Source organism: Lathyrus oleraceus, chromosome 5 (assembly GCF_024323335.1).
Source record: "Lathyrus oleraceus cultivar Zhongwan6 chromosome 5, CAAS_Psat_ZW6_1.0, whole genome shotgun sequence".
NCBI classification, from domain to species: Eukaryota; Viridiplantae; Streptophyta; class Magnoliopsida; order Fabales; family Fabaceae; genus Lathyrus; species Lathyrus oleraceus.
In genome coordinates, this window is record NC_066583.1 from 219,363,375 (window position 1) to 219,379,679 (window position 16,305).

A 16,305-nucleotide genomic window follows, 5' to 3' on the forward strand; every position below is an offset into this window, starting at 1 on the left:
GTCTACCCTTAAAAATTAAGTGGAGGCGTCAATTGGATTGGCTACAGCACATGGTGCTACCAATCCAAATGGCGCCCATGTGTTATTTGGAAGAGAATGCGCCAATTGGTCTGAAGCTTTAGTGTAATGTGCAATTTCTTGTGTTATAAATAGAGGTGTTGTGTGAATCATTTTTTCATATTTCATTTCGTCATATTGCAAACATGTTTGGTGTTCGTCGCCGCTATGAAAAAGTGATTTATTCGAGAGACAAACCTCCGATGTTGATGTTGTTCTGGAACATCTGTAGTTTCAATCAACTGAAGAGGGAGTTGGCTCGTTGGTTAAATGGAAAAATACCAGAAGGGGAAAAATTAGAAGTATTGAGAGACTCGATAGTATATTTGGTTGGGTGCGAGTCAAAAATGATAAGGATGCTAGGGAAATGATGTTTGGATGAGATAACATTAGTTTGATTGTTGTAATCAGTTAGAAATATTCTGTTTTAAGTTTTCTTATGTTGTAGTGATGTATTGTTAACCTTGTTGTAACAAAAAGACAATGATATATAACAATCCAATGTTACAAAAATTAAAAGGAGATGATATCTTATGATGCAGATGTTGGTCCTAGATTGGGATAACTGTTCTTGTTGTGTCCTGGTTGATGACATATACTACATAGTCTTATCATTTTATCAGTCGTATCCATTTACGTTCTAATACGCGTGTTGTTTGGTTGTCCTTTTTTCTTTCTTCACATCTCATCGTTGTGCCAAACTATGTCACCTTCATATGGAGGCCAGTATTCCTCCATTGGTAGCACTGATAAGCTTTTGTTATACACATTCATGATGGTAATAGCCTTGTAAACATCAGATAGATGGTTGTAAGCGTCCTGGTGAGTATGTGCGCATGCCGCAATGACATGGGAGCAAGGAATACGGAAGGCATGGAACTTTCCACAATCGCACCAACTTCTGTTTAGTTTGACATCATAGGATAAATTTGGCCTCCCCTTATTGTGGTCCATTATTTCCTGTACGTTGAAATTTTGCCTATGACGGTCAAAGACTGTTACCGCATGTGTGCTAGCTTTGATACTTTCCTCTTTCATCACTTTCATACAACATTCACTGAATATTTGACCCGAAATTAACACTGCACTCCATCTATCACCTCTGGTTGCGAAGGTAGAAGTCAACCTATAATAGGTTGTTCTGACCAAAGCGGTTATTGGTAGATTTCTAATGGCTTTGAATACATTGTTCATGCATTCTATAAGGTTTGTTTTCATGTGGCCCCATCGACAACCTCCGTCAAATGCCCTTGTCCATTGCTCTACTGGTATGTTATCCACCCATCTTCCTGCATTTGCATTAGACAGTTTAATTTCATCACGATAATATTAAAATGACAGCTGAGTTAGAGCATACCCAACATTCACCACTTTTTTGCGAAGGTTCTTATCTTTGATTGCACGCATGAAGTTTTGTGTAATGTGTCTAATGCAATAGACATGGGTAGAAGGAGGATCATACCATCCGTTATCATGGTTATTTTAATCACTCTCAATGGCAGTATGTCTATTTGAAATCAAACAGAGATTGACTTATGGAGCCACATGTGTTTTGAGATGTCGAAGAAATAAACCCCAACCACCAGTTGTTTCACCTTCAACCAGAGCAAAGGAAATGTGAAATACATTGTTGTTTCCGTATTGTGCAACCGTCATAACCAAAGTACCCTTGTATATGTCGTATAACCATGTTCCATCAATTTGAGTAATAGGTTTGCAGAATGCAAAATCTTTGATGCATGATTCAAACGCCCAAAAGAGGCGGTGAAATATTCTATTTCCAGAAACACAGGTTCCGTCTGGCGTAAATGCTAGCAATGTCTCCATAATTGCAACAGTTCCTGGTAGGTATGTTTTTAGGGCCCATAAAAACCATGGCAATTCTTTGTATGAATCCTCCCAGTTGTCGAATACCTGTTCAACAACCTTTGTCCTTGCAATTCACGCTTTCTTGTAATATGGAGTATAATTATATCTTGTTTTGATATGAGATATTATTATACTCACCTTCACTGATGGGTCTTTGTTAACAAGCGGAAAAATGTCTTGACATATCAATGCAGCGCTTAATATACGGTGATCTTGTTCGATGTTAGTTGCAATGCAACCGTGAGGTGGGTCTATAGAAGCTATCTCCCAAGAGTCACTTCTATTTTTGTGAGACGCATCTAACCGAAACTTACAAAGGATGTTATGATATTCGATGACATACCTTCTCGAATCAGTGTGTTTCACATGAAATCAACAGAGTTATTCATGTGAAATTTTTTGATAGCTCGCACACATTCTTCTTTAGTGCGGAACATGTCTCCACTTTTAACTCACCCTCTGATCATGGATACGAGTTATAAAAAACACTGTTGGATGCTTCATCGTTATGAAGATCCATGCTTGTCATATGTTGAGGCGGATTATATACATGACTTGGAGGTAATGGTGATGGTTGATCATCATCTTCAAGGTTGTTGTTCAACATATGATCGACCCGTGTCTCGGTCTCTTCTTCTTCATCATCAACGACGTTGACTTCTACTTCTGCTTCCGGGTAGGTGTCATTTGAGTTTTCTGAATCAAATTCATCAGATTCAACTTGATTAGTTATCTGAGATTGCTGAGATGGTATACTTGGTTGAAGAGTAATATACAACTCAATAGAGTTACAACCAGAATGTTCGTGACTAACAAACATATATTCAACATCTTCATCATCCCGTACCTTCAGCGGGAAAAATTTGCATTGACTGTTCTAAAAAAAATAGATTTTGATACGTGATTTGTGACATAAGACCAGATCCTATGCAGGATTCAATTTGTTTTTTCAAATGCAAGAAATTTGAATTTCTCTTGATCGTAAGTCGGATAGTATCGGTGTTTCAAAAACAAAACCCGTATAACTCAGACTCATATGTTTTACCATTGCAGTGAGCATTGATAGTATATTTTGGTGCAGATGACATTGTAATATTTCTTGTGCAGACGAAAATTAATTTTTTGGTGCAGATGAATTTGTGTTGATTGTTGGATGTAGATAGTAAGAGACTTAAATAGATAAGTGATATGTGAAACATGCAAAGCTAGACGAAAGTGATGTGTCAAACATGCAAGCAAGACAAAAGTGATGTGTCAAACATGCAAGCTAGAGAGAAGCCATGTATCACTCATGCAATCCCTAGCGCTAGTTCAATTGGAACTAGCTTGTAATGCTTGTACATGGGCGCCAGTCCAATTGGCGCCGCCTTGTCTTCTGTGCAGACCTCGTAACCAAGCACGCAGACCTCATAACCAAGCATACAGAGCCATGCATGCGCCAAGCTAGGTTAAGATGTAGCATTCATGCAAGCCTATGGGGGGTACCACTTTGATTGGCGCTAGCATGTGACAATTGCACATGAGCGCCATACCATTTGGCATGCACATGCAATCACCATTATCCATGCATTCATACTTTTGCATGTCACACCTTATAAATAACCAAGAAACTCTCACATTGTTTCCACACCAACACTCACTTCTTCCTCAACAACAACAACTCTTTCATCTGCAACAACCGCTTTCATCTGCAACAACCTCTTTCATCTGCAACAACCTCTTTCATCTGCAACAAACACTTTTTCAGCATTTACTCCGACAAGATGTCTCTCCTCACAATGGGTGAATCGCACAGAGGCACATTTGCAAACATAACAACTTATGTAAGCGTTTAATTCTTCTATTATTTGTCTAAAATACCTTTTAATAGCGATACTTAACTTGTTATTTATCTTTTATAAAGTAACGTATTTTGTTGTTTCTTTTATAGGATGTTTCTAGGTTTCGAACTCGGGTCCACAAATATGTACACATGGACCCGATGATTCAACCGTATGTCGAACTCGCCGATTTTGGACATATAAGCAAAATAATGTCTTGGTCGGTGGATAATAAATTCATTCTTGTGTTATGTGAAAGATGGCGTCCCGAGACACACACATTCTGGTTTCCAACCGGTGAATGTATCGTGACGTTAGAAGACGTCTACATATTATTGGGACTTCCTATCAAAGGTAAGACGGTAAATGGTAAAACCAACTATGCGAATTCAATTTGCATGGACCTCTTGGATGCTGATTTATTAGATGATAACTCGAGAGGTCAAGGTATATTCCTTTCACGCCTTAAGGCATATTATAACAGCTTACAGTTAGATGAGAATTCTACCGAAGAGGCTCGAATAATAAAAACTAGGTGTTACATTATGCTTTTAATTAGTTCATTTTTATTTATCGAAGGTAGTTGTTCTAGTATGCATGTTATGTATTTACCTTTACTAAGACATGTAGATAGAATAGGAAGTTACAGTTGGGGATCCGCTTGTTTGACTTATCTTTATAGCTCTTTGTGCAAAAATTTATACAAAGACACATTGATCGGCCACCATTTCCATTGAATTCCCGCCGTTAATCCGACATATTTTCATCACTTTGGTAAGATTTATGTTGATTTTTAGTTGCTTTGGAGTCAATTATCATGTTTTGTTGATTTGGTATCGCATTGCATTTGATTACAAGTTTATGTCAAAAAGATCTCGTTTATGCTTCGTTTGGTAGTGTCATTGTTACAGGCCATTGCACAGGTTTAAAAGCAAGAATGGTGAAGTTATGGACACTCTAAAAGGCAAAAATATGAAGAAACAACAGGTCAAAACGGGCACCCGTGTGCCACAACACTGCCCGTATTGTTGGTCAGGCAGGGCAAGAGAGGAGAAGAAAAACAGAGATCGACACGGGCACCCGTGTTCCACCACACGGTCGTGTTGATTAAAACAGTGCATCAACACGGGCACCCGTGTGTAGGAACACAGCCCGTGTTGTTGCCTCTGTAGCTGATACTGAAAATAATTAATTATGTTGATCAACACGGCCACCCGTGTGGTGACACACGACCGTGTTGATTGGACGCAGCATGGAAAACCTAAATTTTGCTTTGTGAACCGATTCTGCTCATTAAGGGTAGTTTGGACCTTTTGCTTGGATGAAAGTGATCTGAAACTATAAGAAGGCCTGGAAGAGAAAGAAGAGAGGACCTTTTGACAGACGAACGAAAGCATTGCATTGGAAAAGATAGCGAATACGACGGATTTGAAGACGGCGAGATTCAAGGGTATCAACCATTGAAGATCAAACCCTCCTAATTCTTTGTAATGTCTAATCTTTACTTTATGAGTTCTTTAAGTACTATGAGAGGTTAAACCCCCTGATGCTAGGGGGTGGTCCTGATGTTATCGCATGTTATGAATTTGAACAAATGATTTCTTGATTACTATGTTACGTATTTCAATTCAATTGTGTGATGTTATTATGCGTTTGTATCGGACAAATACAAATTGATCTATGACTTTCAATAACAGGATTGTGATTGTTAGGATTTTCACACAATTGGGTTTATGAATGCATCATCTAGGACTAGTAACTTTCGTAAATCACCGTAAACCTTGATATTTTGCATGATTAAAACCAATGATTAATTGAATGGACATTTGAGTAAGAATTGGTAGTTTAATAGTTTCTTCCTTAAGGACTTAAGTAAGAACATTCTGAGGTTAGGTGATTGAATGTTTCATATGTATTAAGGAAATCTTGACTGAATTCATAACCGGGTAACTCAACCACTCACCCTAGCATCTTTTATCTTAATCAATTATTTGTACTATTTTCGTGTTTACTATTTCAAAACAACCAAACCATTATCTTTTTGTTCTGATAGAATCAAATTAAAATAAGTATTTCCTACACAATCCTTGAGATCGATACTTGGAAATAAAACTCCTTATTACTACATCGGTAAAAATAGTACACTTGCTATTTTTCCGATCAAGTTTTTGGCGCCGTTGCCGGGGATTTCCAAAGTACATATTTTAATTTCTATTCTATCGAAATTTTGTTGCTTGCCAACCAAAATTTTATCTGTGACAATTTTGTTATTCAATTCTAATCTTTGTCTAACTTGTTTATGCGAGGTAAGGCCTCAGCGGATTTTCCTTTTGACGCAGATCCAGAAAGAACTCTTCGTGCTAGACTCAGACAAGCTAAGAGAAATAAACTGGAATTAGCAGAGAAAGCGGAGGAAGAAGTTGTTTCAGTGCACTCAGAGAATTCAGATTCAGACACGGAAACAGTTCTTGAAATCATGGCTGCTAATCCATCACCACCAGAGAGACTCCTCGGTGACTATGGTGGAACAAACACCCCGGGTGGTCGTATGACAATTGTCAACCAACCAGTTACTGTGAAACAATTCCAGCTGCATCCCAGCACCATTAATTAACTCGAAAGAAGGTCCTTCTCTGGAAGAGTGAATGAAGATGCCAACAAGCATCTGCAAAGATTTTTAACCATGAGCACAACACTGAAAATGCCAGGACATAGCGAAGAAGCAGTCCGACTTCGTATGTTCCCATTCACTTTAGCAGATGAGGCTGAAGAGTGGTTCTATTCCTTACCTGCTGGTAGTATCACTACATGGGAGCACATGGAAACAACATTCTTGCAGGAGTATTTTCCCGCATCTGTGTCATTGCGGAAAAGATATGAGATCCTAAACTTCAAACAAAAGGAGGGTGAGTCACTAGGAGATGCCTAAAAACGATTCAAGAGAATCCTAGTGGCTTGTCCTACTCACAACATGGATGAAACTGAACAAATGCAAATGTTTGTCAATGGTCTTCGAATTCAAACAAGACAAATCCTTGATTCAGCAGCTGGTGACTCAGCCAACTTTGCAACAACCACTGGTATGAAGAAGATAATTGAATCTATTGCATTGAACGAGCATTTAGAGTTATATGACAGGGTATCAAGCAAATCGGCAGTTATTGACTTGAAGCTTGAAACAAATAAACAGGTGAAAATTGAAGAAGTTGTTGCTACAGAGGTAGAGAAAAGGTTGAGAGCACTAAACATAGGTGCTCATAAAGTGGCTCAAGTGCAGCAGGCACCGAGTGAAGTGTGTGACATTTGCAATGGACCACACAATACTGTTCATTGTTTTGCAACACCGCAACAGATCGAAGATATAAAATTTTTAAAGCAGAACAATCCCTACTCTAACACATACAATCCGGGGTGGAAAAATCATCCTAACTTTGCATGGAAAGATCAAAGAGGGAACGTGCAACAGCAGGCACAAGGTCAATATCAAAATCAATATCAGCAACAGCAACAACAGGTACCTAAGAAGGCATATTGGGAGATCGCAATTGAAAAAATGGCAGCTCACAACATCCAATTCCAAGAGGAGACTCGAAATAATCAGAAAAACACTACCGCATCCATAAAAAATCTTGAAATGCAGATGGGTCAAATTGCCCAACAGTTAGCTTCAAACTCCCATGCACCTGGCACACTTCCTAGTGGGACAATCGTTAATCCCCGTGATCAAAGTCACATTAAAGTTGTGGTCAACAGAAAAGGAAAGGCTAAGGAACCACAAGTTGACGAATAGGTTGAAGAAGAGGGATTGTTGGAAGTTGACTTGGAGATTAGAGAAGAGCCAAAACAAACTGAAGAAGTGGTAGTCAAGCCGACAAGCCAGCAAGAGAAACAAAAACCAAAGATCATTCTTCCTTTTCCGACAAGAACAAAGAAGAAAGATCTCCATGATTTTTTTTTTGAGAAATTCTTAGAATTATTCAAGAAGCTCGAGATCAACATACCTTTTGCTGAAGCTCTGGAACAGATGCCAATCTACGCCAAATTCATGAAAGACATCATATCAAAGAAAAGGTCGATCGACAGCGAGCCAGTCATGCTAACTGAAACTTGTAGTGCTATTTTGCAGGGCCTAAAAATTCCGATGAAGAAAAAAGATAGAGGTGCAGTCACTATTCCTTGTAGCATTGGAGATAGATCCTTCAAAAAGGCACTGATCGATTTGGGAGCAAGTGTGAGTCTAATGCCCCTCTCCATTTACAAAAAACTTGAGTTAGGGGAGGTGCAGGATACTCGTATGACACTGCAGTTTGCGGATCATTCTATGAAGAGACCCTATGGTATAGCAACAGATGTTCTGGTGAAGATTTATAAAGTTGTATTCCCGGTGGATTTTGTGATACTCGAGATGCCGGAAGATGAGGAGATTCCTCTCATATTGGGAAGACCTTTCTTGGAAACGGGAAGATGTATGATAGATATTGAGGAAGGAACGATGACCCTCAAAGTTTATGATGAAAAGCTCAAAATTGATGTGAGGGATACTATGAAATTCAAGGATGACGAAGGGGAGCGTAAAAGTATTGAAGTGTTAGATACAATTTTTGCTCAATCTATGCAGATTACAACACCCAGGCTTCCTTTGGAGAGAGTTTTGAGTTTATCTATTGTTGAGGATACTGAAGGAATTGATGAGAAAGAATCTGAAGTGGTAGCAATGTTAAAGGAACAACCGCCCTGGGTTCGTTCTCGACCGCAACGGTGGGAGGAGCTTCGACCTGAAACATCTTCAGAATCAAAACAGGATATAAAAAAGGGGATAGAGTTGAAACAATTACCATAACATCTTAAATATGTTTTTCTTGACAATGAGGAAAAATGTCCAGCAATCATCAATTCAGGTTTGAGAGAGACCCAAGAAGGAGAGTTAATCAAAGTCCTAAAGAAATACAAAGGTGCTATTGGGTGGGCGATGGACGATTTGAAAGGAATTAGCCCGACAATGTGTATGCACAAGATTTTGATGGAGGGTGATCAGAAACCGGTCGTCCAACCTCAAAGAAGACTGAATCCAGCTATGAAAGAAGTTGTTCGCAAGGAGGTTGTGAAACTTTTAGATGCGGGGTTAATTTACCCAATATCTGACAGTTCGTGGGTGAGCCCAGTTCATGTGGTACCAAAGAAGGGAGGGACAACTGTGATAAAAAATGAGAAAAATGAGTTGATCCCCACCCGTACTGTTACAGGATGGAGAGTTTGCATAGACTATAGAAGACTGAACACTTCTACAAGGAAGGACCATTTTCCTTTACCTTTTATCGATCAGATGTTGGAAAGATTGGCAGGTCATGATTTCTACTGTTTTCTGGATGGGTACTCAGGGTACAACCAAATTGCGGTGGCACCTGAAGATCAAGAAAAAACAGCATTCACATGCCCATACGGAATCTTTGCTTATAGAAGAATGCCATTTGGTTTATGCAACGCACCTGCAACATTTCAGAGGTGCATGACATCCATATTTTCCGATATGCTTGAAAAGCACATGGAAGTGTTTATTGATGATTTTTCGGTTTTTGGATCTTCTTTCGAAAATTGTTTGTATAATCTGTCACTTGTGCTGGAATGGTGTCAACAAACCAATCTAATTCTGAATTGGGAAAAGTGTCACTTCATGGTGAGAGAAGGGATAGTACTAGGTCATAAAATTTCCCATCAAGGGATAGAAGTTGACAAGGCAAAAGTGGAAGTGATCGCCAATCTCCCTCACCCTGTGAATGAGAAAGGTATATGAAGTTTCTTGGGATATGCAGGATTCTATCGTAGGTTCATCAAAGATTTCTCCAAGATCGCAAAACCTTTGACTAGCCTACTTGTGAAGGATACTTCGTTTCTGTTTGACAAAAAGTGCAACGAAGCCTTCGAGACTCTGAAAAATAAATTGGTGTCTGCTCCTATAGTGATCTTGCCAGATTGGTCTCTACCCTTTGAGATAATGTGCGATGCGAGCGATATAGCAGTAGGGGCAGTCTTGGGGCAAAGAAAAGACAAACGCCTCCACGTCATCTACTATGCTAGCCATGTGTTGAGTCCAGCCCAGATGAATTATGCAACCACAGAGAAGGAATTACTGGCTGTGGTTTATGCCTTTGACAAATTTCGGCAATACTTGTTGGGAACAAAGGTAATTGTTTATACTGACCATGCTGCGTTGAAATATCTTTTTTCTAAACAGGACTCGAAGCCAAGGCTGCTCAGATGGATCTTGCTGTTGCAAGAATTTGACCTTGAAATTTGAGACAAAAAGGGGTGTGAAAACACCGTTGCTGACCATCTGTCCCGAATGTCTCCGATTAAAGAGACGGAAGAGGAACACCCCATAAAAGACGAGTTTATAGATGAAAGAATCCTCGCGGTGGTGGGTGTTCCTTGGTTTGCGGACTATGCAAACTACCTGGTAGGTGGTATAATTCCTGACGACTTTGATTATAACAAAAAGAAAAAGTTTCTTCATGATTGCAGGTTTTATTTGTGGGACGAACCATTCTTGTATAAGAAAGGGGTAGACGGACTCATTCGTCGACGTGTCCTTGAGGAAGAACAAAATGAAGTCTTAAAGGCTTGTCATGACTCAGATTATGGGGGACACTTTAGTGGAGACAGGACAACCGCAAAACTCTTCCAATCCGGGTTGTACTGGCCCACGTTGTTTAAGGATGCCCAAGTCGTTATGAAGGAATGTGACAGATGCCAACGGACAGGAAATATTTCTAGAAAGAATCAGATGCCTTAAAAGGGCATGCTTGAAGTGGAATTATTTGATGTTTGGGGAATAGACTTTATGGGGCCATTTCCATCCTCATTTGGGAAAAATTATATTCTGGTGGTTGTAGACTACGTCTCCAAATGGGTGGAAGCCGTAGCTCTCCCCTCTAATGACGCTAGAGCAGTGGTAAGATTCCTTAAACAAAATATCTTCTTAAGGTTTGGTGTGCCTCGAGCACTTATCAGTGATGAAGGAACACATTTCTTGAATAAGCTCATGGAGAACTTATTGAAGAAATATAATGTGAAGCACAAGATTGCCACACCATATCATCCCCAAACGAGTGGGCAAGTTGAAGTGTCTAATCGGCAAATTAAAAAGATTTTGGAAAAGACAGTGAGTGCTTCACGAAAAGATTGGGCAATCAAATTGGATGACGCGTTATGGGCGTACCGAACCGCTTTCAAAACACCAATTGGCATGTCTCCGTATCAGCTGATTTATGGTGAGGCTTGTCATCTCCCTCTGGAATTGGAGCACAAAGCCTTTTGGGCATCCAAGTTCACAAATTGTGATCTTGAAAAAGCCGGTGAATCCTGAATTCTTCAACTTCACGAGTTAGAAGAATTTCGTAATCAGGCATATGAGAATGCAAAGATGTACAAGGAGCAAACACGGAAGTGGCATGATCAGAGAATCATCAGGAAAGATTTTTGGGAAGGACAACTGGTATTGTTGTTCAATTCGCGACTCAAGTTGTTTCCTGGGAAATTAAAGTCCAGATGGTCCGGGCCATTTGTCGTACATAAGGTTTTTCCCCACGGAGCAATAGAGATTAAGAACCAAGATAATGGAGATGTATTCAAGGTGAATGGCCAGAGCCTGAAGCCATATTATAGAGGCCAACAACCGAGTTTGATTGACCATATGCGCCTCGCCTAATGAGGTGGGCAACCGTCGAGCCATGCGACGTTAAACGAAGCGCTTTGTGGGAGGCAACCCACGTGTTCGATTGCTAACTTATTTTGCTTTTTCTTTTCTTTTATGTATGGGTGTGAAATGTTGTTGCAGATAAGGAGAAAGGATGCCATAATCATAATCACGTCGCAGCGACAGGATGTCATACCAAAGAAGCATTTCCGAATTCAGAAAATGAGAAAAACAGGGCATCCACACGACCACCCGTGTGCTGACACACGGTCGTGTTAATCTAAACAGTGGGTTAACACGGGCGCCCGTGTGCAGGAACACGACCGTGTTAATCTAAACAGTGGGTTAACACGGGCGCCCGTGTGCTGACACATGGCCGTGTTAATTAAAACAGTGTATTAACACGGGCACCCGTGTGCAGGAACACGGCCGTGTTGTTTGTAACGGGTAAAAATTTCAAATTTTGTGATTTTGGGTATTTTCAATATTGGGCCCCACTTGCTATTTTATCTCTTCTCCACCATTCATTCTCACTTTTTCTGATTTTGGAAACCTCTCTCTCCCTTTTCCTCCATTGTTAACCTAGCCTCCATCAAACTAAGCTTCACTTTTCTCATAGCTCCACTCACTTTAACCTCATCTCACCTTCACAAAAATTGTCCCTCTCACCATCCTCTACACAGTGACGGTTGCAGTTTTCACTAACCTATTTTTTTTGGATTTTGAGAAATTTTTGTCAGGTACCATTATGCCTCCAAAGTGTGCAAGCAAGGAGAAGGAGGTAGCCACGTCTTCTCGACCAAAGCAACGGGTTAGACGCTCTACAAACATTCATGGCATTTTGTTTGACCAACCGGAGCATCAAGAGAGGTATGTGATTCTAGCAAAACATAAGCTTATTCCGACCTGATATATGTGTGATGCCACCCTGGATGAGTTAGGTTTGAAAGAGGAGGTGCACCGCATGTTCCACACCATCGGTATGTTGGAATACATGCAATTCGAAGCACCGACCTTCGCTCGGATCACCCTTGAATTCTTGAGTACGGTTGAGTTCAAGATGAGGAGAAGGTGGACAGGATCGGAGTTGGAGTTTTATGGGCAAATTACTTTCCGCCTGTTTGATGAAGATCATGAGTTATCGGTTGAGGAACTGGGGAGTATTCTGAAACTCCCGGTATCTGGACCGAGATCCCCTCCAGACATTTTTTCTGTTGTTGATTTCTGGCAAGCTATTACAGGTAAAACTGGGTATAACCCTAGCTCGGGAAAAGCTTCTGGAATTCATAACCCGTGCTTCAGGTATGCACAAAAAGGGTTAGCATACACCTTGTTCGGATGGGGTGATAGTACTGGGGTTGCGGCTAAGAGAGAATTATATTTTCTGTATTGCATGGCCCATAATGAGCGAATCAATGCAGCGGCTTTCGCCGCCAATCATCTGAAACAGGTTGGCCATGCCACTACTGGGGATATTTCTGTAGGTGGTATGATCACGCAGATTGCGGGCCATTTCGGGTATGATCAACTCCTGATGGAGGAGACTGCAGTAATGGACAAGACTAAGATTGACATGCACACGCTAGTCAATCAACAGATGATTGCCATCCGGCCGACTCATTACGCTCTGATGATTCACAATGTGGAAGTGCTCGCACTACCTGCACCTGGGTCCATTAGCATTGCCAATGCTGCCAACTGGTTGTACACAGGTTCAACCCAAGTGGTAGAGGGTGATGAGCAGTTTGACCATGACCTTTCAGGTGAGGACATGGAAGAATATGAGAGACAAGCTACCCACGGTATGCCACCCCCACATGATTCGAGCCTACATGGTGAAGGCTCCTCTTTTATGTCCCAGGACCAGTGGGGTTGGATCCAGACGGAGATGGGAACTCTCCGCACCGAGCAGACCAGACAAGGTGCGGAATTAGATAGACAGAGTGTGGAACTGTTCCGACAAGGGACAGTCATGGATGATATGCAGGCCATGATGCAACGTCTGATGTTGCATTTCTCGCACGATCCTCCGCCTCCTCCTCAACAGTGATCACTGTAAGTCCCCTTCGTGTTTGAATATAAACATTGAGGTCAATGTTTAGTTCAAGTATGGGGGGGGGGGTTTCTCCTTTCATGCTTTCATGTTTTATTGTCTTTCAATTTGTTTTGTTTTTGTTATATTATCATTATATTAGTATGTTTGTTTGTTTTGTTTGTTTTCTGTTCTTTTGGACCTACTGTGTGTACAGAGTGATGAGAAACGGTTGGACGAGCCCGGGATCAATGGTAGTGGATGAATGACACCCCTCAAACTTAGGCTGATAAGGCACCCCGGAAGTTGATGCAACCTTGAGAAAAGAAGTCGGACACAATTTGGGGACACCAGACCAAGAAAGCGGTATGGAAAGACCAAGTCAGAAAAGAACCACATAACACGAGGAGACTTCAGAGCTTGCAAGCTAACCAACATGGTGAGATCACGAAAAGCCAAACACGAAATATCAACATGAAAGTTCAGCCAGGTATGACTTTATCACTCTGATTTTGTGTATATCATGTTGACACGTCACAGCATGACAACACACACTGAGGCAAGTTGTTTGTTTAGCCAGGGCCTTTCTAGCCATCCCTTTATGTATGTTTCCCTTCGTAAACCTCGTTGAGCCTTAGCCATTTTATTCATCGTAAACCCCATGTTAACGTTTAAGCATTAGTCATCATAAACCCCCTGTTAACTTTTAATCATTTAGTTCCTTTTGTGTCATAACTCGGTATGATTGTGTGAATTGCAAGATGTGCAATAAAACTAAGTTTGGGGTGGAAATCTTGAAAGAGAAGGCAAGTGCATAAGATGAGATCATACAAAAAGAAAAATAGTATGTATTTTCTTTAAAAAAAAAAAATCTTGAAAGAGAAAAATGTACTTGCCGAGACCTAAGACTCTAACAGATATAAAATGCTCGGAAAATTTGAGTAGAAAAAGAGTCAAAAGAGTGAAATTAACCCCCAGAGTATACGGGATGCACGAAAAAAAAAGAGAAAGAAAAAGCACACAACATGACTATCGAGTTCAAAACCCTTTGTTATCCAATTTTTTTTTGTTTATCCCACCGTACCCAAGCCCCGTTACAACCTAAAAAGACCTCAAAAAGTGTGTGGAATCTGTTGTGGTAGTGACATTAGAATGTATTCAAAGTTAAGAGTTTGGTATTGCATATTGTGCTGTGAGTGTACACACCTAACCCTGAGAGATATTGTGAGTGTGTGAAAAGCTTGCAGGTGAAGAGGTTTCTGATGTGGAAATGTGGTAAACTGCCTGAATCGGAGAGACCTGAAACTCGATTGGAAAGGAAGAACACAAATGGTGAAAGACTAGGTTGCATTGTGGAAAATGAAGTCGGGGGTGACCTTTGTTTGGACTCAATACATCACTTGAGGACAAGCAATGAGACAAGTTTGGGGTTGTGATCGGCCACCATTTCCATTGAATTCTCGCCGTTAATCTGACATATTTTCATCACTTTGGTAAGATTTGTGTTGATTTTTAGTTGCTTTGGAGTCAATTATCATGTTTTGTTGATTTGGTATCGCATTGCATTTGATTACAAGTTTATGTCAAAAAGATCTCGTTTATGCTTCGTTTGGTAGTGTCATTGTTACAGGCCATTGCACAGGTTTAAAAGCAAGAATGGTGAAGTTATGGACACTCTAAAAGGCAAAAATATGAAGAAACAGCAGGTCAACACGGGCACCCGTGTGCCACAACATTGCCCGTGTTGTTGGTCAGGCAGGGCAAGAGAGGAGAAGAAAAACAGAGATCGACACGGGCACCCGTGTTCCACCACACGGCCGTGTTGATTAAAACAGTGCATCAACACGGGCACCCGTGTGTAGGAACACGGCCCGTGTTGTTGCCTCTATAGCTGATACTAAAAATAATTAATTATGTTGATCAACACGGCCACCCGTGTGGTGACACACGGCCGTGTTGATTGGACGCAGCATGGAAAACCTAAATTTTTCTTTGTGAACCGATTCTGCTCATTAAGGGTAGTTTGGACCTTTTGCTTGGATGAAAGTGATCTGAAACTATAAGAAGGCCTGGAAGAGAAAGAAGAGAGGACCTTTTGACAGACGAACGAAAGCATTGCATTGGAGAAGATAGCGAATACGACGGATTTGAAGACGGCGAGATTCAAGGGTATCAACCATTGAAGATCAAACCCTCATAATTCTTTGTAATGTCTAATCTTTACTTTATGAGTTCTTTAAGTACTATGAGAGGCTAAACCCCCTGATGCTAGGGGGTGGTCCTGATGTTATCGCATGTTATGAATTTGAACAAATGATTTCTTTATTACTATGTTACGTATTTCAATTCAATTGTGTGATGTTATTATGCGTTTGTATCGGACAAATACAAATTGATCTATGACTTTCAGTAACAGGATTATGATTGTTAGGGTTTTCACACAATTGGGTTTATGAATGCATCATCTAGGACTAGTGTCGCACCTCGAAAAATGGGGATACGACTTCAAAGCGAAGCGCGATCGCACGCTCGCAATGATGGACTGAACAGAGTCGCCACCGAACTTTATTTATTCCTAAAAAGGAAAGGGGAAATATCGATAAAACCCAAGGCAAAAGAAAAGGATAAGATATGGTCATCACAACCAATATCAGGGTTCGGGAGTCGATTACGCAAGGGGAAGGTATTAGCACCCCTCACGTCCGTTGTACTCAACGGGAACCATTAGGTTAGTTGTGTGCGTTAGTGTTAGTTAAACTATTAGGCTTTTCAATTTATTAGGTGGGAAAGAAAGAATAGAAGAGAGAAGAGGTCTTAACTATAAATTAATATTT